A 26,516-nucleotide genomic window follows, 5' to 3' on the forward strand; every position below is an offset into this window, starting at 1 on the left:
TTTGCATTATGCTAAATATAATATAAAACTTTTTATGTATGTTTAAGTGTTGTGTAAAATTCTTAGATTGCTTTCGTACAAGAGAATGTAGCTTGAGTTGTGAATGAGAACAAGCAGCAGATAATCCTCTGTGTGTGTCTGATGTGGGGAAAGACAGGTGTCTGAACCCAAGCATTTGAGCTCTCAAGAAGGCTGTTGTTTGCTAGCTGAAACCAGAAAGGGTTTGCTGTAAATTGTGACAGTGACTCGTTTAAACCAAAATAGTACCTACTTAAGCAGACATGAGATGGAAGCATTGAATAGGAGATGGAGCAGGATTGTTCTTCTTCACTCAGACTTTTGGCTAGAAGACTGAGGGACTGAAAAAAATGGAGTCCTACAGGTACAACTGATCCTAAGAAGATGCAGAAGATTTGCCTTTGGTGAAGGCGCCTTGACTGTCTTTAATCACTTCCCTTCCTTCCATAAGATTTGATATGTCTTTCAGGAAGATTGGTCCATGATCTTACTTGGAATGGATTTGAGGCTGATTGGTCAGCAGTTCTCAGAGTCCATTCTGGCTTTTTAAAAACAGGTGTGATATTTCCTTTTCTTTCCAGTCTCTGGGGACACCACCCAATTGCCACAACTTTTCAAATAAAATAGAGATTGGATGGACAGCAACACTGGCCAGTTCCTTCCGGACCCATCTCCTTGGGTCCCATGGGACCACTGGGAATTTTTGAAAAGGAGAGGTGCTAGCAAAAATAAAAGCCAGTGTCAGTCAGATGGACTTCTGTGTTCTGTGATTGCTGATATCATTTCTCATCTTTTTTTCAGATCAAAACACATGCAAGTGTGATTCATCTAGGAAGGAGAATTACTTAAAAAGAGGAAACAAATTGGATTTGAAATTTTATCATTTCAACATGCCTGTTGGAAATAGCTCTTCAAATAAAGAAATAAAGTAATTTACTTTTAAATAAGAATGAATTTTGGACTGCAATTTTTACATTTTCTGAATTTTTTTACCCATAGCTGTCAAATATTTTATGACAGGAAAAATGTTTGAGTTTTTTAAAGAATTTTTCTGGTTTTTCTCTGCACATTTGAAAGCATTTGGATATAACCCTTTTCATTGCATCACTTCCTAGAGTATCACTTAAACTTTTTTCAGATCTTGCCAAAGACTGCTGTTGAAACCTCTAGTCTATCCATTCTACGACCAGTGAAAAAGTCCTGTAAATATCAACTGTTAAGTAGGAGACCCTTTATAACATATTTAAGGATTTAAAATACCAGTAGGTCTGACTACTTGGAAGAGGAGACTACTGTCTATCAGAAATGGGATTATAAACAAAATAGTTGATTACAAAATTCAAGTTGATTAGGTTGCTTTAATCTTATAACTTTAGCCTAGACATGATCCATTCAATTGAGTCTTTTAGATGCTGTGTATAAATACTTTCTTTTGATATCCAAAAGGATTTTTTTTTGTTCCCTGAGGTTTTATAAAAATACATGGATGAATCACATTTAAATAAAATAATCCTGGGTTTTTTCCAGACTTCGTTCACTATTTCTAAAATGATTTTTCTGGCTTTACAGCTTTCTAGTTAATACTAAAATTTATAAAATATGATTAGTAACTCTGGCCCAAAGAAGTAACTATATTAAATACATTGAGCAATATCGTGTGTCCACTGTATCTTTATGAGCTATATCTTTCCACAAGCTTGGCTTTTGAGTTTGAGCCTGATCCTAAAAATCTTTCAGTGGTTTGTGGTATGTCATGCTTCAAGGCTGAATTCTTATTGTTCACACATAAGTGTATTAAGAAGTGGTATAAATTCCTTAGTGACTTTCTGGCTTACTGATGTTTCTCAGGCTGCAATCTTGTTGCAATTACCCAGGAGAGAATTTCTTGCATAGGAAAACTCTGAAAAATGTAGGTTTTTGTCAGACACTTCTTCACAAGTCAGGGATCTGTGCCTGGATGAGTGTTTGCGACTTCTTAATACTAGGATACACCATTTTTTTTTCAGTCACAGAGTTTGGTCAAGTTCCTTTGAAAACAAGAACACTCTACTAATATTAATGGAAACAGCATATAAGGCCCTAGACCGTTTTATCTTGGGACACATCCAAGCTCACCAGCCCCTGTGCTTGGAAGTTATTAATAATGACAGCACAGTAATAACATATCTGAGGAAATGTTACAACTAAAGGAAAAAAATACTATCTGTGTATGATATTTTCTATTATGAAAACTCACACTGTTTTCTTTAGTTGTGGATGTCATGTTAAAAATATCACTTCATTACTGTTCTTCTCAGTGCATCTGAGGCCATAGTTTTCAAATGTAAATATTATACTCATTGAATATAAAATAAGTATCAAAACTAGATTTTTAAAAGACAAACTGTACTTGCATCTGTGCTTGAATTCCCTTTTTCATGCAAAGAAAGTGCAATTAAGTATGTGCCATTGTGAAAAGTATGTGGCAATGTGATTGCAATCATCACAAAGGATGTCTTTTCTGCTTTTTTTTCCCTTCTCTTTTAGGCAGGTACATTTTTTTCAGGATTTTTAGTTGGTTGATTCTTTCTTTTGTTTCTTGAAAAAGAGCAGAATTTCCTTGGTCATAAAATATATTTAGAAAACCTTGTGATCACACTAAAAAGGCAAACATCTATAAATGGAATTATTTCTGATAATGTATAACAATTTGAAATATTTTTTCCCCCTAGAACAGGTTCTGCCTTGACCTTTTTACTTGATCCTTAGAAAAAGGGGCTTTTAGATGAGAAGCTACTAAGGAATAAGTACTATAATTCAAATTTCAGCCTTGATTTTTTTTTTTTTTTTAATGTTTATACATACCTCTTTGTTTAGAACAAGACAAGGAATATTTTTTTAAATATCTTATATTTTGTCTCCATTGAGTGCTCTGTGATGGCTAAAAAATCTACATACCATATAACTTTTTTGTACCATTTGCTTTCCAAATATTAAACTAGTTTTGCAAGGGCTTGTAGATAAAATTCAATGTCACTCTCCACCTTGCAGGAAGTAGTTGCTACAGTCATTCAAGGATATGTTATCTGACTACCAGGTCTGATGAAATTTCTTTAAATGTCACATATACTAGATGTCAGCTGTCTCTGGTTCATGTCAGGTAGAACAGAAGTATGAGCTGAAAACTGGCTTTTCTCATTCTAACACAAAATCTTAATGTCTTAGAGTGCTCTTTCAACAGAAGAAACATAAGAAGCCTTTGAAATGCTTGTGTAAGGCTTTGTAACTTGTTTGCTTTCTCTTAGCCTGCTTGTGATCTAAAACTTAGGAGGCCAATATAAAAGTCCTGATCAAAGTTCCTTGTTTTCCCTTGAGGAGAAGTGACAATTCACATAACCGCACCCTACAGCTTTGATGGAGGGAGGATCTTATTTAGGCTATTAACACACAGGTTAATCTTACACCCACTGAGCAACAGGGTGGATAAAATATCTTAGAAGTTATTTTTTTCTTCTTAAGCTGGTGACAAGACAATCATGCTGGCATGAAAAAGGAAACAGGAAGGGAACAGAAACAACCTGGTGTGATGAGAGTAATTGCATGAAGGGAATTAGCAGTGAGAAATAACACCATTTGATTTGATGCTTCAGAAAAAAACCTCAGAGAAAAATGAAATTAAGCATGAACATGTAATGCACAAAACAAGAATAAAAAAAGTATAGTCTGGTGTCAGTTTGGCTCACTGAAAGAATGCAGTATTTTTAAGAATCCGTGTTGTTTGTGAATCAGATTGCCAACTCCACAGCTAGCACAGGATACTGAAGTGGATACAGTCCTGTTCTATGTCCTACTCTAAAAAACAAACTACTTTGGCATGGCTACTATGGTATGTACACACATAATAGTTCTATAATACAGACACTTGCTAATGATCTCGTAGTGAGACATAGAGTCCTGAAGCAGATTCTTTCATTGAACAACCATTCTAGTATCTGTATCCAGTTATCAATCTAGGCTGAAGAATAATTTGTGAAAGCTTTTCTCCTTGATTCCCTATTCACAAGGATTTTTTTTAATCTTTATGAAAGTTCCTGCTTGTTACTTGCCAAAGTAAACATATTTGGAACTGAATTGCAAAGTGTTGCTATTTTTTTCTCTTATCAATTGAGCACTTCTTTATTAATACGAGAGCAACAATTTGTGGTAATTTAAAATCTGCAAATCTCTGTTTACATGCTACATGCATCTCCAGGAGAACAACAAAATTGTTTATTGATGCTATTTAAGCTGGAAATATGTAATGACAAGTGCTATAAATACAAGCAATAATATGTTAATAAAATTATTCAGCATGTGGGTATATAATGATTATACAGTGAAAAATTTTCTTTGCTCTTTTAGAATAAAGGAACTAGAAAAAATGCAATAAAAAAGTAATATTAGAAAGCCTAAAATTGTTTGATAATTATATTATTAAGCAAGTTATCTAAGGTTTCATAGATTTTTTCGTGAGATTAAGGGTCTTAAACTGTACTGAGAAAACCCCCCAGAAAAAAGTTTTCAAGAAATCGTGTCAAAAAGTATATTCCTTACTCAATCTCTTGCCCTCCTTATGCAAATGTGTTTACACTTGTCCACTGTTAAGCTTAAAACACAGGAAACAAAGCTTAACAATGTAAAAGAATTGATAAATGCAATGGATGCGCTCAGAAAAGAGTTCTGTTCTCAATGTTAAAAAGAATACAGTTTGTACACGTAAGAACTTTAAAAAACTGGAATTGGTCCCTACTGATACAAATCACTGTTCAACATCTCTTATTGAGCCAACTCCCTAGACTAAGAGTTGTGAAGATATTTCAGCTACTTCAGTAGTTCAGCAAGTTCATTCAATTATAGATCCCTGCTAAGTTTGGGGACATTCCTTTAAATGTACACTCTCAAAACTGGGCCAAGGTGTACAACTGGCTTTTTTTTTTTCTAGGAATAAAAACTCCTGAAAATCTCCTCAGTCAAGTTTTGGTGTTTTCCCCAAAACTTCTTGACTTAATTGAAACTCCTTGGTGTAAAGAATTGGCTGCTACAGTGAAGAAATCCCCTGTAGCCTGGCCCAGTTTTACTGATATTTAATGAACAACATTTAAATGTAATGTAAATGTGTGTATTTTCAATCATTTCAGTAATGCATATGCATACTTCCGCTTGAAGGCTGTGCAAAGTGCTCTGCTTAATGGGGATTTATAATTACCCTTTTGGAGTATTGGTCCATGTCTTATTTTTCAACAGTACATTCCTTAACACCAAAGTTGTTTCATTATAGAATTGGTGTTGTAATTCCATGTAAGGGATGAACAGTCAATGAAAAATAGCTGCTGTGCATTTGCAGCTATTGTTTCAAACAAAATTATAGGGGAATCTGAAGCCAATGGATATCTTTGTATAGCGTCTGCACATTTTTGTTTGAGATCTGACAACTAACTAGCTACCTAAGAGAACCCAATACTATTCTGTAGTCAGCAGCTGTTGAAAAATAGCCATTATGTTCTATCATGTGGGAAATTTGTGTACTTAAGGACAGTTTCCAAGGTAGCTTTCACACAAAAGTCATTAGCCAGCAAGTCCCCAACCATGGATTTCTTTGATAGAATGCAGCTTTTCTGAAGAAGCTGTTATGCCCTATTGGGCCAATAATTTGCATTTTTACCAGGGTCTAAATAGGTATTTCTCTGACAGACTGGAGCTGTTATGGCTTACTAGGTCAATAACGTATTTTGTAAATACTCCCTAAATAGTAATTTACATAATTTGTATATTTAAAACTCTGTAATTGAGTATCTACACGACAGACCATAATGTCTCCATTAGAACTACTATGATCTATTTTCATGTTGCTTGGGGAAAAAAAAGAGATGAAAAAGAGTAAATTATAATATTAATGAATCCATATACAGATATAAAAAATATTGGGAAATTGAATTCACTAAAGACTTGTATTTTTCAAGATCTTTTCAAGATCTGTTCTCTTTGATTTACTGTACTGTAATAGCACTGTATATTAATTAACTCTCATTGTCTGTTTTTTGTTGGATGGAAAACACATTCTTTGGTAGGTCAAGGGTCAAGGAACACATGAAAAATATACTTTTGTCCAATAGACCCATTTTACTTGTTGCTTTGGCTACCATTATGAAATATTTTTTTAAAAAGTTCTCTAAAATAGATGTAGAATTAACCAGCAGACTGTTATGCCTGAGTAGATCTCATCTTTTGCTTTCTTGACAATTTGGCTTCTAATCCATGTTATTATCTAAAATACCTCTACAGTCAGAGAAATGAATGCAGGCATCCTTGAAGGTAGTTCACACTATCTCTTTTGGGCTGTCCCAATAAAGATGATGACTTATTCTCAAGACATATACATAGTTTGTTCTCTCTTTGATTGTAGAATGACCCCAACTGCTACTTTAGAGACGAGACCTACTCTTTAGCTGGCTACCACTAAGTGATATTAAGCCTGTCCTTACAGAAACCCATTAGGTGAACATATGTCCTAATCTTGTATGATTTAGGTCAAGAAGAAAACAATTGGGTAATTTTCACAGGAAATTTCAATACTTTTTTTCCTCTACTATTACTTGAAAAGTCCTTAGGGCCATATTGCAGTTACCATGAAAACTCTGACATAATATTTTTTTCTATAAATAAATCAAAAACCTTATACAAAACCTTGTTAGCCACTTTTTTCTGCAAAATATTTAAATTTTTATTACTCATTTTAGTTGCATAGAGGAAGAAATTATATATTTAACATTAAATTCCTTTCAAAGATTGAAACAATCTCAAAAGTACATGCTATTTCAAACTGTCACTTTCTCTCTTCAAGCATTTACAAACAGTTCAGTAAAAACTTTGAAGATGTAGGCTGATGTAGATTGGTGACAAGTGTCACGTGGGCTTTTTGGATTTAATAGCTTCTGCCACAAAAAGGAGTTTCAATTCAAATTCAATGGAAGTATAAAATTCAAATTGAATAGTCATTGTAAGTCAGCTAAGCAGTTCAGCATCTGTTTTTTAGCTGATGTATGAGTAATTCAGATTCAAACTAAGGATTCATGGTGTTAATACTGCTCATGAAAGATAAATCCATTCTCCATGAAGAAGGTCAGCACAAACTCTAATTATCCTTCAATATGAGATTAAGCAAATCTTAAATAAAATATAAATCTTCTTTGGGTTTCCGTATAGACGATAGTTTCACCTTCAAAACTGGGTGGAAAATAAATCCGGAAAGGAATCACAGAATCACAGAATCTATGTTTGTTTGTAGTCACTTTCTCCATATCACTGAAACACATTGGGGCAAATTCTTTCCATCTCTGATTCCTATGTTTCAATGAATAAAAAGATTGAATGCATTTCAGCCATTTCTTCTTTGAGAATGGAAAAGTAATTACAGGTTCATATTGCTCAGGTTCATATTGTATTTTTTGTCCTTTTTATGCATCAAAATAATTACAAAATTAAACTACTGAAAATTAACAATCACAATTATGCAGTGAAAAATTGTATTAGGACATGGCTGTGTCATTGGAGAAACATGCCCAGAGCAGTATTTTCTAGATTTTAGCTACTTTTTGTTTCTATTTTGGCAGAAAAAACCCAGACAATGTCTCATAAAACTGTCCAATTAGAACTTCCCTGGAGTGATAATCCAAAATGAAATATAAAGGTTGGTTAATGCTGAGCTTGCCGGAACTGTCATTGATGATAATAGATATGGGCAGCTCTGTCACATTTGAGGAAATAAGTGATTTTTGGTTCCTTCAGATTTTCTGTGGGAATATGCACTGGTGTGTTATGTGCTAGAATTTCCATTGACTATCTTAAATAGCTTACTTATAAGCTTGAAATCTTGGGAGATAAAGTTTGAACTCAGATTAACAAATAGTGATGTTGGAGGTATGCCAAACAAGAGACAGCTGATTGTGGATCGATCCAGTTAGAGAAGGTGCATTTGCAGATAATGCAAAAATGTTTGATTCCACACTGCTGATAGAGTTTTGTACTATACCAGCTGGCCTGTGATGAGACTCTACTTCTCTTCAACCTGGCCAATGGGTAGGACTGTGTAGAATTTTTTACATGATAAATGAAAATGTTGGGTATCAAATAAAATTAAATAAAAGAAAGCCTATAATTCTGTCCCTTTTTCTTTGATTAAATTATAATATAAAAACTTATATGGATAAGTTTTAGTTTCTTTTTCAGAAACGTGAAGGAACTCTTAGCAATCTGTCTTTTATGAGGTAGATTTATTCACTTGTGCAAATGGAAGTTTTAAGCAGTGTATATATTTCTATATTCCAGTCATCAATTTATTTTCTCTCTTGTGCTTACTTTTACTGAAACAATCTTCTCTAGATGTCTCAAGAATCTGAAGTATTACCCTATCTTTTGTTTTTCTTCTACCTTCTGGTAACTACCACTTTCGCTGATCACAGTTTTCACCATTAAAGTATCTGGATCTTCTGTTATAGAAATAAATTTCATTATAATGATTAAAATATCTTACACCTTCCATCAAGAAATCTCCTTTTCTCCACTGAACTGGATTTGTTTAAAATACACAGATCAAAGAGATACATCTGATTTTAAAAACATGTGGAAACTTTTGAAAGTCTGTAATATGGAAGGTCTAATACATTCTTTTTAGAGAAAAGTTACAAAAAGTTAATCTCATGTCACCTGGATGCCAGAAAGAGATGCAGCCCAACTATGGGGCAAATTTAATCTTGATGGTTAAAGAATTTATGTATAAATACACTCCTTCTTAAAATGCTCCACAGAACATTCCTCTGCAGCTGTCATGAGTAGTATTCCTGATCCTAGCAAAGGCAATGAGTAAAACTTATTCTGGCAGCAAAGAGGTCTGCCTGGAAGTTTGCTTGCTTTATTTTGCAGTACTGCCATTTATCTTACAGCAAAGTTCCAGGCTATTTTAAAAGAGTAAGAAAAGAAAAGAAATAAGCCAGTCTTACTTTTCTTAGAATAATTGCATAATAAGGCCAAAAAATACTTGCAGTTTTGTTACTTTTTATGTACAATCTGTATTTTCATGAGCGAGATTCTTTAGAGAATGGAACATGAAAAGACAAGTGGTGTTACTAAATATACATATATTCATGCTAGCAAAGCAAAGCAAAGTAATCAAAACTCCAGAATTAGTATGCTGCCTAAAATATCTAAAGAAAGGCAATAACTCAGTTAACTCTTCCCTTTAGCAAAAGATCTCCTTTGGCACCTCTCATATGTGAGTATAACTTCTCTCAGCTCTGTATTCTACATCGTCCCAAACAACTTTCCTGAACATTCTTATGTTTTTGTTTGGCACCTGGTGCTGTAAAATAATTTATATTAAATGAAAAAAATACATAATAAAAGTCATTCAAACACCTCAAACCTTTAGGCTTTTTTTGAGTTGTGCTTAAGGAAGCAAAACATCTACTTGTAAATAATTGTACCAAACACAATATTCTTATACTCACCAAGAATTAATACTGCTTCTGAAGACTTAACATCTATCTAGCAGTCACACCATTGTTTTATGTTGGTCTTCAAAGGCTTAGAATTTGCCATAAGCAGCAATTTTGGTGTCTTACAATATGTGACATCAATTTGGGCAATTCATACGCAGCTAGCAAAAAAACCAGATGAACAACTTATTGTCTTCCAGGGAAAGAGCGGATGGGGATAGTGGGTTGTGGAAGAAGAGAATTGTGAATGAAAGTAAATCAAGTCGGTAATTATGTAGGCTCCTGTATATCATATTTAAACTTCTAACTTAAGCGTGAAGTTCTCATGGCTTGAATCCAGTAGTATTACACAGATACGATTTTTAACTCCTTATCAGTGTGTAATCATAACTAAGAAATGTTCTTCTACAGCCTTCACTTCAATGCCTCTGGGACGCAGAAATTTGAACAATCACAGTGACACCATATTTAATAGCTATTTTAAATGAGTTTTAAAATTTTCAGTCAAATGAATGCTTCAGCAGTGAATTATTTTTCCAGAATTTATTTTCTTAAGATAACATAATTTATGATAACTCTCTATGAAGAAATAACGTGAGCTTCTAACTTTCCAATGTTGTGCTCAGAATGTCTGAGTCCTTGCTCAGATGCAGTTGCAGAGGAAAGAAATTTCAAACTTAGAAACATCAAATACAAACCTTTATTTGGAACAATACTTCAATTTCTTATTCTTTGGCAGTAGCTTCTTATTGTTATTAAGATAGCCTTTTCCAAAGAGTAACTAAATGGTGGCAGAAAGAAATTCCATATTTATTGCTCCTTACTGTTTTCCTTGTAACTACAGTCTATGAGTTACACAAAAGCTATTCAATTTCCAGGTCTGGAAATTCATGTAAATGCAGTCAGGAATGGAAAAAACATGTCATATCTTTTATTCATGCTGTCTCCTTGTATGACTAGTCCTTGGAAAAAAAGTCACGATGCAAAAAAAAAAATTTAAAAAAATTAATCGGAAAAAGAACATCCAGGACACTTTTGCTTTTAAAAAGTAGAAGTGTGATTCAAAGAGTTCAGTATCGATTCATACTTTACTCTCAAGCATTTGTGATTGTTCATTTCACCCTGAAAGTAGGGACTTTAATAGTGCTCTTTCAAATGACTACAACAGAATTCCTATTTCCTCACAAATTTAGCTTACCAGCATGACTTTTATTTCTTTCCCCTCAGTAATATTGGAGTCCTTTTTTAATTTACATCAATGCCTTTAAATTATCATTCAATAAAGTAACTAATTATTTTATAATGCTCTAGTTTTTCTCATGTTTAAATAGGTGGAGAACAATCCTGCCAAATGGAAAGTGATCACAGTGGTAATGGGTAAAAAGAAATGCATTTTCAAGGTTACCCTATAAATCCTTAGACAAATTTAGGGTGAGGGTTTTTTCAAATATTTTAAGTACGTAGGAATACAAATAAATGCTTTATAAAACACTGAGTAGCTCCTAGCATCTTTTCAATTTAATATCAATTGCTCGTTTTTGCTTTGAACAACTAACAGTTTTCTATATGCCTCTTTAGAGACCTAAAAATTTGGGACACTCATGAAATTTTGGAAATAACAGTCATTACTTAGTAGTCATGGACTCCCAACAAGTCAAAGCTACAACTGCATCTCAGGATGACACAAATGGGCTGGTTGTATAAGTAGGTTTCCGGTATGGTTTAGGGTTTGGACTGTTGTGCATAACTACATTTGGAATACTTTAAACATGACACATTTGTATTGCCCAAAATCTTAATTGCACATCTTAGTTGCTATATAAACATGATTTGTAAAAACTTTTTTGGTGTACTTACAGAATTTCCCTCATAAAAGGTGTTTTCCAGAACACGGACTAGTTGTTTTTGGTTCATGTTAAAAATTCATGACAAATATGATCCAAAATATCTTATTATACCTATATTCTTGTAATGTTTCTAATTCATTTCAGTGAGCAGAGGCTCTTGGCTATTTATGCTGGGGTCAGCTGTCAAGAAATGAAGAAAAATGCAGTCTCTTTGAAGACAGAAATTATTTTTATTGCATTTATGCATACAATTTTTTTCCTAAAAGAGCTGATAGAGAATGCTATTAAGTAAGAATGAATCTTCTGATATACCCAGTTTATTATGAAACTATTTCAGGTTTTTTTCCAACATATGACTGACAGGGGTATTAGCCAACCAATGAGAAATTAAGACAGGTATTGAGATACCAGACTTTGCTTCATTTTCTCAATAATATTTAGGTTAATTTTAATACTATTGCACTTAGTTTATCAAGTTCTTATGGAACCTCTCATCCCCTAAGAGTGGAATATAAGACAGTCTTTTTACTGCTCAGTTTTCACTGAAGTGCCATCAATCAGAAGGTAAGTTTTGAAAGAGAAGAACAGTTTATCTTGACCTCTAAGTGACTAAAGAAATCCCTATGCACTATCAAAGGTTGTCACAAAACTGACATTGACAAAGAGTGCAGTGCCAGCCTCAAAATGTGCTCCCTCTTCAACTGCATATATTTGCATTGATTTTACTGTTTTGCCTACATTGCAATATGCATGTATAGTGAAGTGTGTGCTGAAAAATATGCTTTTCTCTATAGAGTACAAACTCCCAGCAAAGAGCCACATTCTGTACATCTGTATTCTTTGCACTTTAGCCTTTTTTTTTTATCTTGGCCCTCAAGATAATAATAAAATGGTAATTTCATGCCATGTATTTTTCAGTTTACCCAAGCCAGCACTTCATGCTTGCTGCTGCAAGAGTTCCTTCAAGCAGCAGTGAAAGATCATGCTGCACTGCTGTAAGCATAGCATAGATAAACATCCCATGCTGATAGAATATACCACCTAAGGGACAGCAGAAAGACAAACAAAACCAAATTAACTGAAATCAAGGACTAGATCAGAGAATCTTTTGGTGAAATTATGTGGTTTATATTATACATGGGTCCTAACAGACCCTCTGGGCATGAACTCTAAATTTATGAGAAGGATACAAAATGTCAGCAGAGAACAAGGTAATAGATTTATGATATTAGGAACATAAACTGAATTTTTTTGAAGGAAATAATCACTGATGTTTTACAGTTCTGCTCTCCACAGTGGCTTTTGATAGGCAGTTTTTTATTAAAAAAAGGGTGGGAAAAAAATTCTTTATTTCAAGTTTATTTTGTCCTTTTTTACTCTTCCAACCTCTTTTCTTTTCCATATCTCTTTCCATCAACTTAAATAAATCAGATATTCTAATTTACCCTCCCCTTCTGTTAACCATTTATATACAGACAGAGCACTATTCAAAAGGATGCTTTAATATGGGAATGCTCAGACACTTTCCAGTTCTTCTGACACCTTCTTTATTCCTCTTCTTTTCTTTCTCTCTCTCTACTTCGGCAGGAAAGCTTTCATATGAGTCTACAGTAAAATATAGATTAGAAACTTTGCTGGGAAGGATGTTATTGTCCTTATTTAATTTATTTTCTTGGTATTTATTAATAAAATTCTTCAAATAAATGGGAAGGAAAAAGCTCTCAAAACTTTCCCTGATAAGTAGGCAAAGAATAGCCTTAAGAACAGCCTTATCAGCTTTGGTGTGTATATTGGTCACAGCAATGCAGTTTATGCCCAAATATAAATTTTTCAGGTTAAATTCTACATTTTTCCTTAGCTCGATTTGGTGTTTTGGTTTTTTCCTCTATTTATCAATTCACTCATCTTTTTTCTCCCTTATTCTTACTTTAGAAGGAATAACAGCAATAATACCAAAAGGAACATCTTAAAATTTTTGTGGCAGAGATATGTAGTGATTGCTAGACATGGGTTTCCATGAAGGCTGTGCTCCTAGAGGAATGAAATTTCTCCTGATTTTGAAAGATCTGACCAATAGCTTGTGAAAGGACTAAACTTTATTTACATCTAGATTGTGAAAAATCACATCTGCTAAAAAAATTACCACAACTTTGTTCTTGGTTTTTGTATGCCACAGTAAGCTTTCATGTTGTTGCCATACTAGAAGATGACTCTATAACACATGGCAAATAGCTACTTCTATGTTATATTCTGCAGGTTTATAAAGTTTTAATGATACAATTTATGAGCACTACCACTGACAACCCACAAAGCAATATCTTCAGGAAAGTCACTTTTCTGCCTGACCACAAACACTTGCTTGATTTTAGTTCTAGAATTCCTACCCCTAAAATTCAGGGTATGCATTACCATAAATCAAGTTTTAAAATAACCATCACTTTTTCACAGATTCCCTTTAGTGTGCAAGTCTTAAAATAAAATGTTTCATTTTCTTTTTAATACTATAAATGGTACTAAGTCTTTATAACATACTCTCACCATCTAGTTGTGTGCTAGGTAGCAATACATCACAGGAATGATGATGTTCTGATAATATATTACACTAATGTATCATTGGTGTGACAATACTCTATGATGGATGAGTAATACATCTTCCAGACAAAGACGTCAAATACAGATCTGCTTGGAAAAGGAACAACTCCCTTCCCTGTGTGTTATTCTAACTTTATTATCTCAAAACTTTATAAAATGCTCTTAAAATTCTACTCAAATTATTCATTTGGGCAGCCAACACATTCCCACATAGACAGGGAGGTTTGTCACAGATCTGAGATCTGTTGATTCGACAGAACTTTTCTTCACTTTCAGTGTGAGAGATGATAGAAAGTAGCTTCCTTTACATGCAACATATGGTGTTGCATAAGGTAATGAATGTCACCATATAGAAGCTCATTACTAGATTAGAAAAAGAACTCACTCTTTAGACAGTCTGTAATTGCTATTGCTCTTATTCATCCTCCTCAACTCAATTTTTCTCTTCTTTATGATAAATAGAATTGAAACAGTGTTTTCCTATAAGAAAACAGACATGGAAGTAATTTTACCTTTGGTTTGTCTCTTCTGTTTAATTTCATTGCAAGAGATATGATTTAACTGAGACAATCTACATCTTTTTAATGTAATTCCTGTACATTTAATTTCTAGACTACCATAACTACATGTCTGTTGAAAGATACACCTTTGCTCTTTTTTAACTTTGGTACGGAATTAGGAGTTTGTACAAAATGAGGTTATACAATTACACCAGAAAACGTTCTGTCATTAGATTTTAAGCCAGCAACATGACTAATAGTAAACCTTACTTCTGCTAAAAAAAATGGTGACATATAAACTTTGGGAACCTTGGCTTTACTGTAGGCTGTAGTATTAATAAAGAAAACACTTATGAAAGGCCCAAACTTTCCCCTCTTGTTAGTCCAGCAACATCAGTGAGAAAAACAGCGTAAATTAGTTGTATCAGACATTAAATAATATTATATGAACAAATATTTTGAAGGAAAGATTAATTTGTGCCTAGTTATAGTCCTCAGTGAGTCTTTAGTCCATTTGGTTCCAATTCCTAATTCTGCTATGTATTGCTTCCTTTGTAGTCTTACTCAAACACGATTTTAATAAGGGACTCAAATAGAGTAATGATGGCCATGATAAAATAAAAAAAAAAAAATATATTAAATAAGACAACCAGGATATCTAAGTAACTTCTTTGTGAATCTAGCTAATATGGGACCAAGAGCCATAGGAGACTCTGTAGAGTCAAGTAGGAGGCAGCAGCAAGGAGAGAACATAGAGGAATACCTAGATTACTTGCATTCCCTATCTTAACAACACAATTTTCTCCTCACTATGATAATCTCCTCTTAATTTCTCAGAAATACGGTTGTTGTGGTTGTTATCAGTGTGAAGTAGACATATAAGATTCAATATATAAGAAGAAAATGTGATTATGGTATATCTGAGAAAGAAAATAGTAGTGGCTGTAGAAAATAGGAATTGTTTATTATGTTCTTTGTGTCCATTAATGGACAGAAATAATGCCCATTATGTGATTGTCAGGATACTCGCTCTTTATATTCTTATGTACAGGAATGAATCCTAATTTTTTGGTCTGCTTTGTCTTTCCACATTGAAAATCAAGGAGAATTGTGTTATATAAAATATTTTGTTCATTAAATCATACTGAGAATAAAGGAATAATTAAAATGGAACTGAGAAAATTATATATTTCAAAGTTCAGTAGGCTCCTAAAGTAAAAATATATTTAAAAAATAAGTCCATGTTTCAGATTATAAATACAGAAAAAAAAAATATTAATTAACTTTAGAGATCAAATATATCTTTATTAAGGCATAGTCTCTTAGAAAAATAGAATTTTAGTAGAGCCTAAATGAAGTTACACCATATGAGTAGAAAACAGTCCTTGCCAATTTTCTTAACTAAAAAGACATTTAATCTATAATTATATTCTCTTATGTTATCCGGTGGTATTATATACTAAACTTATTAAATTTGTATAATTGCAGCAAGTTTAAATTATTTAAGAGAATCCGTATTTCATTCAGTTTAACATTATTATTAAATTTAGAATCTCTTTAGCAGAACTGAGATCAGATGTAAAAATTCTCCCAGGAAAGTGACACCTCCTTTGAGAAATGGTTCTTAGAGCTTGTCATGAATAAGGACAATTAATCTGCTCTTTTAAAATGAACTCAGATCTTAAATCTTAACTTTTACTTTGTATCAAAACACCAAAAGTTTTCATCACATTTCAAATTTTATGAGATTTGGATTTAGATAACTAGTGTCAATATAAGGGTTTAATTATGTTATATTTATATATTGTTGATCTTGCAAGATAATGAGTGTCTACAAGAAATATTGAACAAATTTTAGTCTCATAAGAAGTTAATGAAATTTGTGCTCTTTTCTCAGCAATTTCAGGGCCAGACCCATAATGTTAGAAGTTTATTTCTCACATTAGTCTATCAAAGATTTTGTATTAAAATTTAGTTGAAATATACATTTAAAGAAATAGGTTTTCATTTGAGTTAGGATTGCCTAAGCAGTCAATTTTGATTTGCAAAATTGTAAAATTAAAGGTGATTATTTGTATTATTATTTATATGATTTATATATCCCTATATTTACCAGTGACTTCTCGCATAAACCTCAATTCATCTGGAGTTCAGGCCCAAGGGAAAAAACAAAACAACAAACCAAACCAAACCAAACAAACAAAAAAAAACCCACACCAAAGAAACCCTAATATATGTATTTTTTCATGATCTAAGTTTTGAAAAATTTACTGCTCTATTTTAGATTATAATAATTTTAAAATATATGAAGACTGGATAGAGGTGAAGGGAATTTTTCCAAATCCTTTTCAGAATTCCTGCCATACCTTTCTCAATCAGTTTCAAAGAAGTTTTTTACCATACATTAAGAAGTCTTTTAAAATTATTACACCTTGGGATGTACTCATTCATCACTCTGTATGTGCAATCTGTAAACATAAATCGATGCTGCTGTAGAAAAAAAAGTATAATCATTATCAAGCCATATTTTAGAACTATAATACAGAAAAGCCCATTTATTCTATATCTAAAAAAAGTTCTCAATGTCAAGATCTTTTCTGCCTAATGTAATTTTAAAGAAGCTTGATTAACTAAATTTAGAAAAATGTGGACACATTTTCATAAATAATCTTAAAATAGAGAGACTATCCTGTCCTTAAAATCTAGAATTATTTATCTTTAACCCTATGTCTTCCACAAATAGATAACAGTAAAACAACCAGAGATAAATTGAAGCACTGTTTACTTGAGAAGGCAGTAGGTGGTTTTTATTTAAGTTTTAATGACTGGCAATTGTCTTATTCTTTTAAATCTCTCTCCTACCTATGAGAACTCTCCTTTTATTTTAATGGGTGTACATCCACATCATTTACCTTCTGAGTGTTTATATGTGCTTTTTTGAGAAACTGTATGAGTAGAAGTTCCTAATTCCAAATGACTTAATTCACATACAGTATAAATAAAACATTGTTATATCCTAATTTGAAGCAGGTGACTTATAAAAATATTCACTATGGGAAATAACATTAACTAGAATAATTATATATAATGTATAAATAAATAAACATTTGTGTTGAATATTACACAGTAATATAGATCTCATTTAGAAAACCAGCAAAAAAAGTGCTATGACTGTGGAAGATTAAAATACAGATCAAAATTACATAAAACATCTGAAAAAAAAATAGATTCATAGTTCCCAAAGAATAGAGAATTAGAATTAATATTTAGAGTCAGTTTAAGGGCCATAGATTGGAATATACACAGGAGGTTCAACTAGTAACTCAGAGTACGAGGCACTTTCATCTTTGCCCTGTCACCTGAACAAAAGTTTAGGTGCCTATACTTTATCATGTAGATAACTGCAAGGATTTCAATGTATGATTAAAGGGTAGCAATTGGGTACTGGTAAGATGTGGGTGAAATTGTCATTGATCTGGAAATTTCCCTTCTGGACAACAAAGCCACTCGAACTACTTTCCCAGGCTGATGATTATTATAAATATAGACAATGCATTAGGAACTTATAGTGGAAAGTAGATCACAAAGTTGTTTGCAGAGCATAAATTAGGACAAAAATCTTTAGGTCTAGAGAACAGTGAATTTTTTATAATAGAAAGCATTCCATATACAGTTTTGGAAATTGCATACAAAATGCAAAAAATGCATAGAAGTCTGCATGTGTGTATCAACACTGTTTTCTATGTACAAAAACTTGAAATTTAGTGGCACAATCCAAATAGTTCAGTGAAAGAGAAATGAGAATCTTACTATGTCTGAAAATATGGAAAACTATTCTTCTTATTAGTATTGATATTTTTAAAAATAAGAATCTGAAAATGGGATTACTGATAAATAAACTGATTATTCAATCACAACCTTTTTGGAATGTTATTTACTTTGAATACACTTTCAAAGTTATGCAAGGCAGAAATACCGTATAATTCCCAAGGTATTTAAGGCTACTTTTTTTTGCCTACATGCTCGCTTGGTGTTTCTTTTCAGCACAGCTAAATGACAAAGACCTCCCCATTGTAGGATGCACTTAGCAAAGTCGGGGTTATTTACAGGGAAAAAAGTCAAGGGAAATGTCCCAAAAGACAAAGCCAATGTCCTTTGAAGTATATGAGGTGTGAATGGTTGAAGAGCTCTACATAAGGCCTCAGAAACAGAAAATGCAAAAAATATATGCTTATATAGATAAAAAATAGCAAGGAGTAGTAGAAGAGTGCAAAGAGGTTGGCTTTTATTTTTTCTAATCTCACTGGTGAAATAACATCTAGACAGTCTGAAGAGTTTAATAATTTTTAGTTTTTGAAAATATAATTGGTCAAAAAAAGAAATAAAGAGAGATTGCAGAAAAAAAAAGAAAAGAAGAGCCATGTATTGTAACTAATCAATGGAGGATAAGATTCCTGGTAAGCAGTACTCTGAGGTCTTGATGTGTTTATTTTATCAAAGAAACGATTCAGTTTGATGTCTGTGCATAAGTATTTTTTTACAAGAACAAAAGTACAGAGTGCTATGTAGTTCTACTACTACCAGAGAAAGTAGCCAAAATAATTAATTTCTGCAAGTTGAAATCAAGTGATCTCAAATGCAAAGAACATGTTTCTTTTCCTTTTGAATGAGCAACCTTTTAAAAAAGTCATCATTTCCTGACCTGCAAAGGTTAGGCATACAGGTTTAAGCTTGTAACTTTGTAACCTTGCTGAGATGTGAACATAAGGAGAATTTGTGTTCAAACTCCTAGCCTTTCAATTTGTATATACTCACTTTTTTGTTTCTGTTGTTGTTGTTTTTTGGATTTTGGGGTTTTTTTGTTCAGCTTGTCCAGCCTACCTGTACTGTTTCAACTTTGCTCCACAACATCTCCTCTTTCTCCTGGGGACAGTCGGCAAATGAGTTTCGCTTCGTTCCTGAGTTAGGACCCTGAATTCCTCCATTCCCTACCTTGTGCCCTGTTCTTTAAAGACCTGTTTCTTTAAGAGACAAATGATCATGGGAATGAGGTATACCTTCCCCACATGGAACAGTGTTACACTGTTAAACCTAAAAGAAGCTTTGGCCCTGTAAACATTTCCATTCATGCGTTTATGCAATTATTTTCAAAGAAACAATATTACTGAAGTACCAAAAAGCTCCAAGTGCAACACCATAAAAATACATACATTGATGTGACAATTTCTCGTCACGCAAGCAAAAACAACTAGATACTTATTATGGGTTTTTAAAAAAAAAAAAAATATAAAATGAGCTGTCACCATGAACTGTGAATTTGTCTTTTTTGTGTTTCTGTGAAGGTTTTTTTTTGGTATGCACAGCTATCCTCAGTTTTTCTGCTTTGCATTACGGTTATGACATCCTCTACTGCATTGCTTTTTGATAGAAATTCGCAATAATAGTCCTGAGGCCCAATAGCATACTTTGTACTTAAAAAATACGCACTAGATTTCAGGATGGGTCTCGTATTACAAGTCTAGACAAAGTAACAGTTAACCAAATAGCCCTCTCATTTCCTTAAGAACGTGTTTACCTGAGCAGGTGGAGATTGATTTAAACTCTTCTGTGCAGATTCCGAACAGGTCAGAAAAAAAAAAGATCACCTAAAGTCTGGGGTCTGTATAACTTGATTATTGAGATATTTTGCTATGAAAATTTTCTGGAAGTCAGACACAGCACTAACACAACCATCGGGCTTCCAGGCTTACAACTTGGAGTATGGGCCCACCTTTTTGGGAGGAGAAAGAGACGAACAATCAACACTGTCCGTGAACACTATCGTGAGGAAAAAATCCCAAACAAAAAAAAATAAACAAGCAAAACCCCCTAAAACAACAACACCTAAAAACCTCAGCAAAACAGAAAAGAAGCTAAAGAACTCCCTAAAAACTTTAGTGTTACAACTGATGTCCCTTAATGTTTTGATACAGGCAGCCATCATTAGGAAGATAGGGAATGAGTAATAGAGCAATGATAATGAAACAGTCTTTTTCTCATTCTTTCTACAGCTTTTCTACATATGCCTTAAGGAAGATAAAATGTAATGCAGTTAAGACATTATAAAATAAAAATGGAAAGTCAGTGTAAGCAGTCTGTTATGGAAATTGCCGGACTACCTAAAAATCACCACAACAAGGCGGGAAAATGTATTGAAAAGAATTTTTCTGTGAAAGCAAAGAGGCAAATTTCTACAGATCTTCATTCTACAAGTTAGCACTGTAAATGTTCATGGATTTACCAATTTGCCCAGCATCTCTTACACTTTATCACCAAAAATTTAATTCCTCTCAAATTAAAGAAATGAGAAATATTGTAGTATGCTATTGATGGGTCCTATAGTACCTATTGTGTTATAGTTACTATCATCACCATATATCTCTCTTTTTAGTTTGCATTGCAATAAATTACTTGATTTTTATCTTTTCAAAATAATTCTGGGAAAAAATTTCACACTTGAACAATTTGCAATGATTTCTATAATTCTACATGGCTTTCTTGGGGTCATTCTGGCTCAGTTTTCCATTACCTTTTTTCCATAATATCACATTTTATCACACGTATAAGTCCAATGAGAACTCTTGTTGGTATTATCGTATGAAGTAAGTGATAGACACCTTTGATGTCATCTCTGATAAAAGTAGTTTAATAATGTGCTATTAAAAGGTACACAGAAAAAATTGTGATATAATTTAATGTTCTCCCATCACAGCTTGTAAATGCCTTAATCTTCAAAATTACCACCAGTTTAAACAGTTTGATTCATTTTACAGTGTAGCAGCATTTATGGCTGTAATTTACATGTAGGAACATTTAACATATTTAACAGATTCTTGTTTCCCCCCTCCCGCATATCTCTTATTTTTCTTTGAAAAACCTGTATCTTATGAAAAACACATATCAACGCTTTCACTTATCTTTACTTGCCTTTCAGGTTGTACAATAAAGCTGTGCAGGTTTTCTGCTACATACAGTAATTCCCTATGTTAGAAACTGAATGTTCCTCCCACACCAAATCCTGAACAAATGCAGTAGTAAAATTTCTTCCCATAATGCTGCAATATGTCAGCTGTCATGCAAAACGTACTTGGAATTTTTTACAGGACAAAAGGTCACAACTCAAACATACTTTATACAGCAGATCTGTTAAGTCTGACACAACCAAACAGGAAAAACTGAACTTACCTTTATCTTACACCTCTTTCCCCTCATGATTCATCCCTTGACAACTCTGTTTATGCAGTCCTTGGTGTAGGCTCACCATGTGTGTAGCCCTAAGCACAGCTCAGAACTAAATGTGTACCACAGGACATCCAGGTAAAAGTAATAGGGGTTTAAGAAAACTTGTGTCTCCCCTTCATCTCTTCAAATGTTAGTTGTCATCCCATTCCTTTAACATGTGATCCATCCCACACACTAGCACTCTATTTCAGTCTAGCTACCAAGAAAAAACAAGGAGACATGCAAACAAACTGTCCCCTCCAGCCCCAACAGACAATCAAATGATTAAAAATAGTGCTAGAAGTACTGAATGGTAGAAAATTACCCTCAATATCAAACATTTCCAAGATAATACCATACCACCATAAAAATATTTACCAGCTCTACCATATTTCCAGTATTTTAGACTCATGAATTCATTGGGATTTTGACGATTATTGCAGAGAAGGAAAATTATCGCAAAATTCAATGTACAAGAGAATACAGTATATGACTTTAGACTGCATTATTGTAGTTTCCTGTTTGGGCTCACAGAATTTCTCAGCTGCCCTAGTATGCTGTCATGACCTTTCTTCAGGTAAACAGGATAGAGTGCCAGCACAAGTAGATATAAAAGGCTTGAATTCTTGCACCAGTGTGCTAACCAATACAGCTAATCTGAAAATAGTGCAAAAGGTAAGAAACCAGTTTCTCCTTAAGCTCAAAAGGTTTGGAAGTCTATATAAGGATACCTGTATTGGAGCATACATAACAAAAAAATATCAGTGTAAATCACTGTGAAGATCTTGTCTTTTGCTTTCTCTCACTGTAGGGTTTAAACAAAAGTAGCCAGAAAAAGACTGTGGATATTGTCCAAGAGGACAAGAGGAAATGACCTCAAGAAGCAGCAGGGGAGGTTAAGATTGGGTATTGGGAAGAATTTCTTCACTGAAATGTTGGTTAAGCATTGGAACGGATTGCCCAGGGAAGTGGTAGAGTCACCAGACCTGGAGGTGCTCAAGAAGTGACTGGGCGTAGCACTTGGTGCTGGGGTTTAGCTGACAAAGTGGTGTTCAGTCAAAGGTTGGACTCAAAGATCTTTGAGGTCTTTTCCAACTTTGAAGATTTTATGACTCTATGAAGGGAGGAGGGCAGGGAGGGAAATGTCATCATTTATTCATGACTTTGCAAAATAACTCAAAGCTGATATTCTGACTTAAATATCAGGATCTCAAGTTCAAAGTTTTTACTCTTTGTGCTTACAACATCATGCTCATAGTGTGAAGGACGGAAGTTGACATTATTCATTCAGTAGGTAAAAACTAGAAAAATTTACTGGAGAAAGCTTTTCCTTGTTTTTCCATCAGATAAAGCAGAGGACATGATGCATTTTATAAGATTTGTCTCTTCTGTACCACAGTAGAGCCAGAGTAATTTCGCTCTCTCTAAATAAAAGTGACTCTATATATTTAATAGATTTCTGGTTGATCTGATTTGGGGCAAAAGGTTACCATGTGCTTCTGGCTGGCAAGATGAACTCTTGTTTTCACTTCACTAGAATCTTGTTCAGAGGACATGCCTCAATTGAACTGAACTAAAGGGTTATGATCATGCATACTACAGGCACTCTCTGATAGTAACAGAGAGGTGATCTGAAACTGTTTCTTCTGCAGCTTCGACCTTAATATTGTGCAATAACATTCTGAATTTCTATAAATCTCAAAAATTCATTATTATTCATACAAGACCTTCACACGGACTTTGAATCATACAGTGTGTTTTAATACTAGCTCGTGGTTTTAATTAAGATATGCATGATATACGAAATTTCACTAAGTGTCTTTCAAGGAGCTTTGATGATAATACAAAATTCACAATGAAAAGGCTTTGCTTTTAATAACTGCAAAATGGTATTATTCTGGGATATATTTCTAAGGCCTTTTTTGTTTTGTGGGGGTTCTTAGAAATGCCTCTGCCCAAATTAAGGTGCAAACGAGACTGTATGCCAGTGACAATAGTAAGAGTTTTATTTGATGGTAAATATGAGAGAGAGAGACAGAAAGAAAGAAAAAAGAAAGAAAGCGAGCAGTAGAAGATAGGTGGGGGGGATAGAAGGAGTGACAGGGACAGAATAAGGAAAATATCACCACTCTGTGGATCCCAACGATGTTCACTGATCCTCTCCAGCTGGTCTTCTTGGTGGTGAAGGTCCCCTGGAAGGCACAGAGTCCCATGGTCAGGCTAGGTAGGAATGTGCAGGTATGTTCCTCTGGGGTGGGGGGTCAGTCTCTCACAGCAGACTCTGGGCCTGTTGCACCACGTGCAGCCCTGTGGGGCCAAGTCTCTCACGTGAAAGTCCCGTGGATGTGGCCTGTGGGGTTGGGGGTTCCACAGCTGGGTCAGTTTGTGTAATCAGAGGATGGGTGTTTATTGCCTCTCACCAGAGGTTGCACCATGCACCCAAATCCTCCTCCTTCCCGCTCGGCTGGGGGGAGTCTGTGTAAACCTGGCTTCTGTGAGCTGTGCTCCCCCCTCACCCCAAACTCAGCCGGGGATAGTTGCAGCTGGTGGCTTTGACCTTTTATGGATGCTTACCTTTCCCTCAGCCTGAGATGATTGAACCCTTTATCTAATCAACAGTTTGGCTTTCAGTTCAAAGTCCCACTCTTCAGGGAGGCTTCTTTGGTTGTAGCTTCTTTATAATGAGCAAAACTTTATATCAATGTTTGAGGCATGAACTATTTTCAGTCTCTGACAGGGAGGGAAGGAAAAAGGTCTTTCAGTATTGTTAATTAAGATGAAGATTCTCATTAACCAGAGCAAATGTTAAATGGCCCACGGGAGTGTGTAAATAATAGGCTTACTAATAAACTGTAGTATATTGAAGCTGAGGAAAATAACAATGCTTTTGCAAATTTACTAATTACAATAGCTTCCAGCAGTGCCAGTTCAACCTGCAAAGAACTTAAACTGCACTTGTTCTGTTTTCAGAAGTGCTTCAGAATAATTAAACTATTTTGAATCAAAGTTAAAATAAAAATAGGCAAAATAGTTGTTAAAATATTGTGGACTCCTGGTGGCTATATATCCCATAATTGAAATAGCTCTTTCCTAAAAGGACAGTACTTCTGGAATTGAAATACATTAATACACTTACATTTTATTCTAATTAACTGTAGTGGTTAGTAAGTGCTTTACTCTTGCAGGAAGATGATGTTGCTGTTATGAAAGCTATCATGTGGGAAACAGTGGCACTTATGAGTAGTTCTAGTTCAGAACGACAGCTCTATAAAAAGTCAGTGTTAGGCATGGATCTCCTTTACACAAGAAACTAAAGGATGGTACGTGTTTCATAGGGGTTTTTTTCTGGAATGTAAAAATATATCGTTATTGTGGGCTAACCCGGTAGGCAGCTGAGCCCCACACAGCTACTTGCTCACCCGCCACCCGCAATAGGAAGGGGGAGAGAATCAGAAGGGTAAAAGTGAGAAAACTTGTGGGTTGAGATAAAGACAGTTTCATGGGGAAAGCAAATGTTGTGCTTGCAAGCAAAGCAAAATGAGGAAGTCATTCACCACTTCCCATCATCAGGTAGGTCTTCAGCCATCTCAGGGAAAAAGGGCTTCAGCATGGGTAATGGTGGCTTAGGAAGACAGATGTCCTAACTCCAAATGTCCCCCCTTCCTGCTTCTTGTCCCCAGGTTTTATTGCTGTGCATGATGCCATATGGTCTGGAATGTCCCTTGGGGCAGTTAGGGTCAGCTGTCTCAGATGTGCCTCCTTCCAAATTCTTGTGTACTCTTCAGCCTAATCACTGCCAGAAAAATTCTTGATGCTGTGCAAACACTGTTCAGCAATAACGAAAACATTCATATCTTATCATCAGGTCACAAATGCCAAACAGCACCCTATGAGCTTCTGTCAAGAAAATTAACCCCATGCCAGCAAAAACCAGTGAAACTATAAAAAATAATTTAGCATTGAAAATTCAACCAAGTTCCAACAGGCTTAAGAACACCAAAAATGGTAGAATCCAGTATAATTTTGTTTGAAAATATCTCTGTGAAGATTGTCTGTTTTAACCACTTCCTCAAAGCAGGGTCAGCTCAAAGTTAGATCAGGTTCCTTTAGGCTTTATCCAGGAGAGTTTTGAAAACCTCCACAGACAGGAGTTTTCAGAGTCTCTTTTACAAACTTGATGCAGTGTTTACCACTCTCATCATGAACACTATTTCAGCATATGGATAAATTGATGGATTTCCTAGATGGAATTTCCTTTTTCACAATTTATGACTATAACCTCTTGGCTATGGCTTTTTACTCTGGGAAGAGCCTTTTCTATCACTCACCATTACAAAGTTTAAACCAGCAGTTAGATCTCCCACATCCGTCTCATCTCCAGGCTTAAAAAAAGTCACATCTCTCACTCTTTCCTCATATATCATGTTTTCCATGCCCTTAACCACTTTAGTGCTACTCTATGACTCTTTCCGTGTTTGTCAAAATCCCTCCAGTTCTGGCAGAGTACCAGAGGTCCACTTGCATTTCTTTCTTTCCTTCTGCCTTCCTGTCTTCCTTCCTACCTTGTAACTATGAATTAATTGTTTGTTTATGTCTGGTTGAGAGTACAGGAACAAGCTTCTCTACATATGAGCTTACTGTCAGGGCAATGGAAAAACAAAGGGAAAGAAATTCCTTTTTTACTTATTTTCCTTATGTTGTTTTGAAACACAATCATCCGTAATCATCAGCTAGCTAACCTGGTTTTTTTAGCTTCCTATTACCAAATTAGTAATACAGTTGTGTTTCCT

The 26,516-nt window shown here is 34.3% G+C and overlaps 1 long non-coding RNA gene across 2 annotated transcripts in view; it reads right to left on the reverse strand.

The window, feature by feature from the left end:
* The window catches only part of LOC125329356, a 37,295-nt gene extending 15,403 nt beyond the window's left edge, over window positions 1-21,892 (reverse strand). For both annotated transcript variants that reach the window (XR_007205136.1, XR_007205135.1), the window contains exon 1: window positions 21,691-21,892. This is a non-coding gene — a long non-coding RNA (uncharacterized LOC125329356). The remainder of the gene's footprint in view (window positions 1-21,690) is intronic.
* Between the last annotated feature and the right edge of the window lie 4,624 nt (window positions 21,893-26,516).

The sequence above is a fragment of the Corvus hawaiiensis genome, chromosome 1, assembly GCF_020740725.1.
Source record: "Corvus hawaiiensis isolate bCorHaw1 chromosome 1, bCorHaw1.pri.cur, whole genome shotgun sequence".
NCBI lineage: Eukaryota > Metazoa > Chordata > Aves > Passeriformes > Corvidae > Corvus > Corvus hawaiiensis.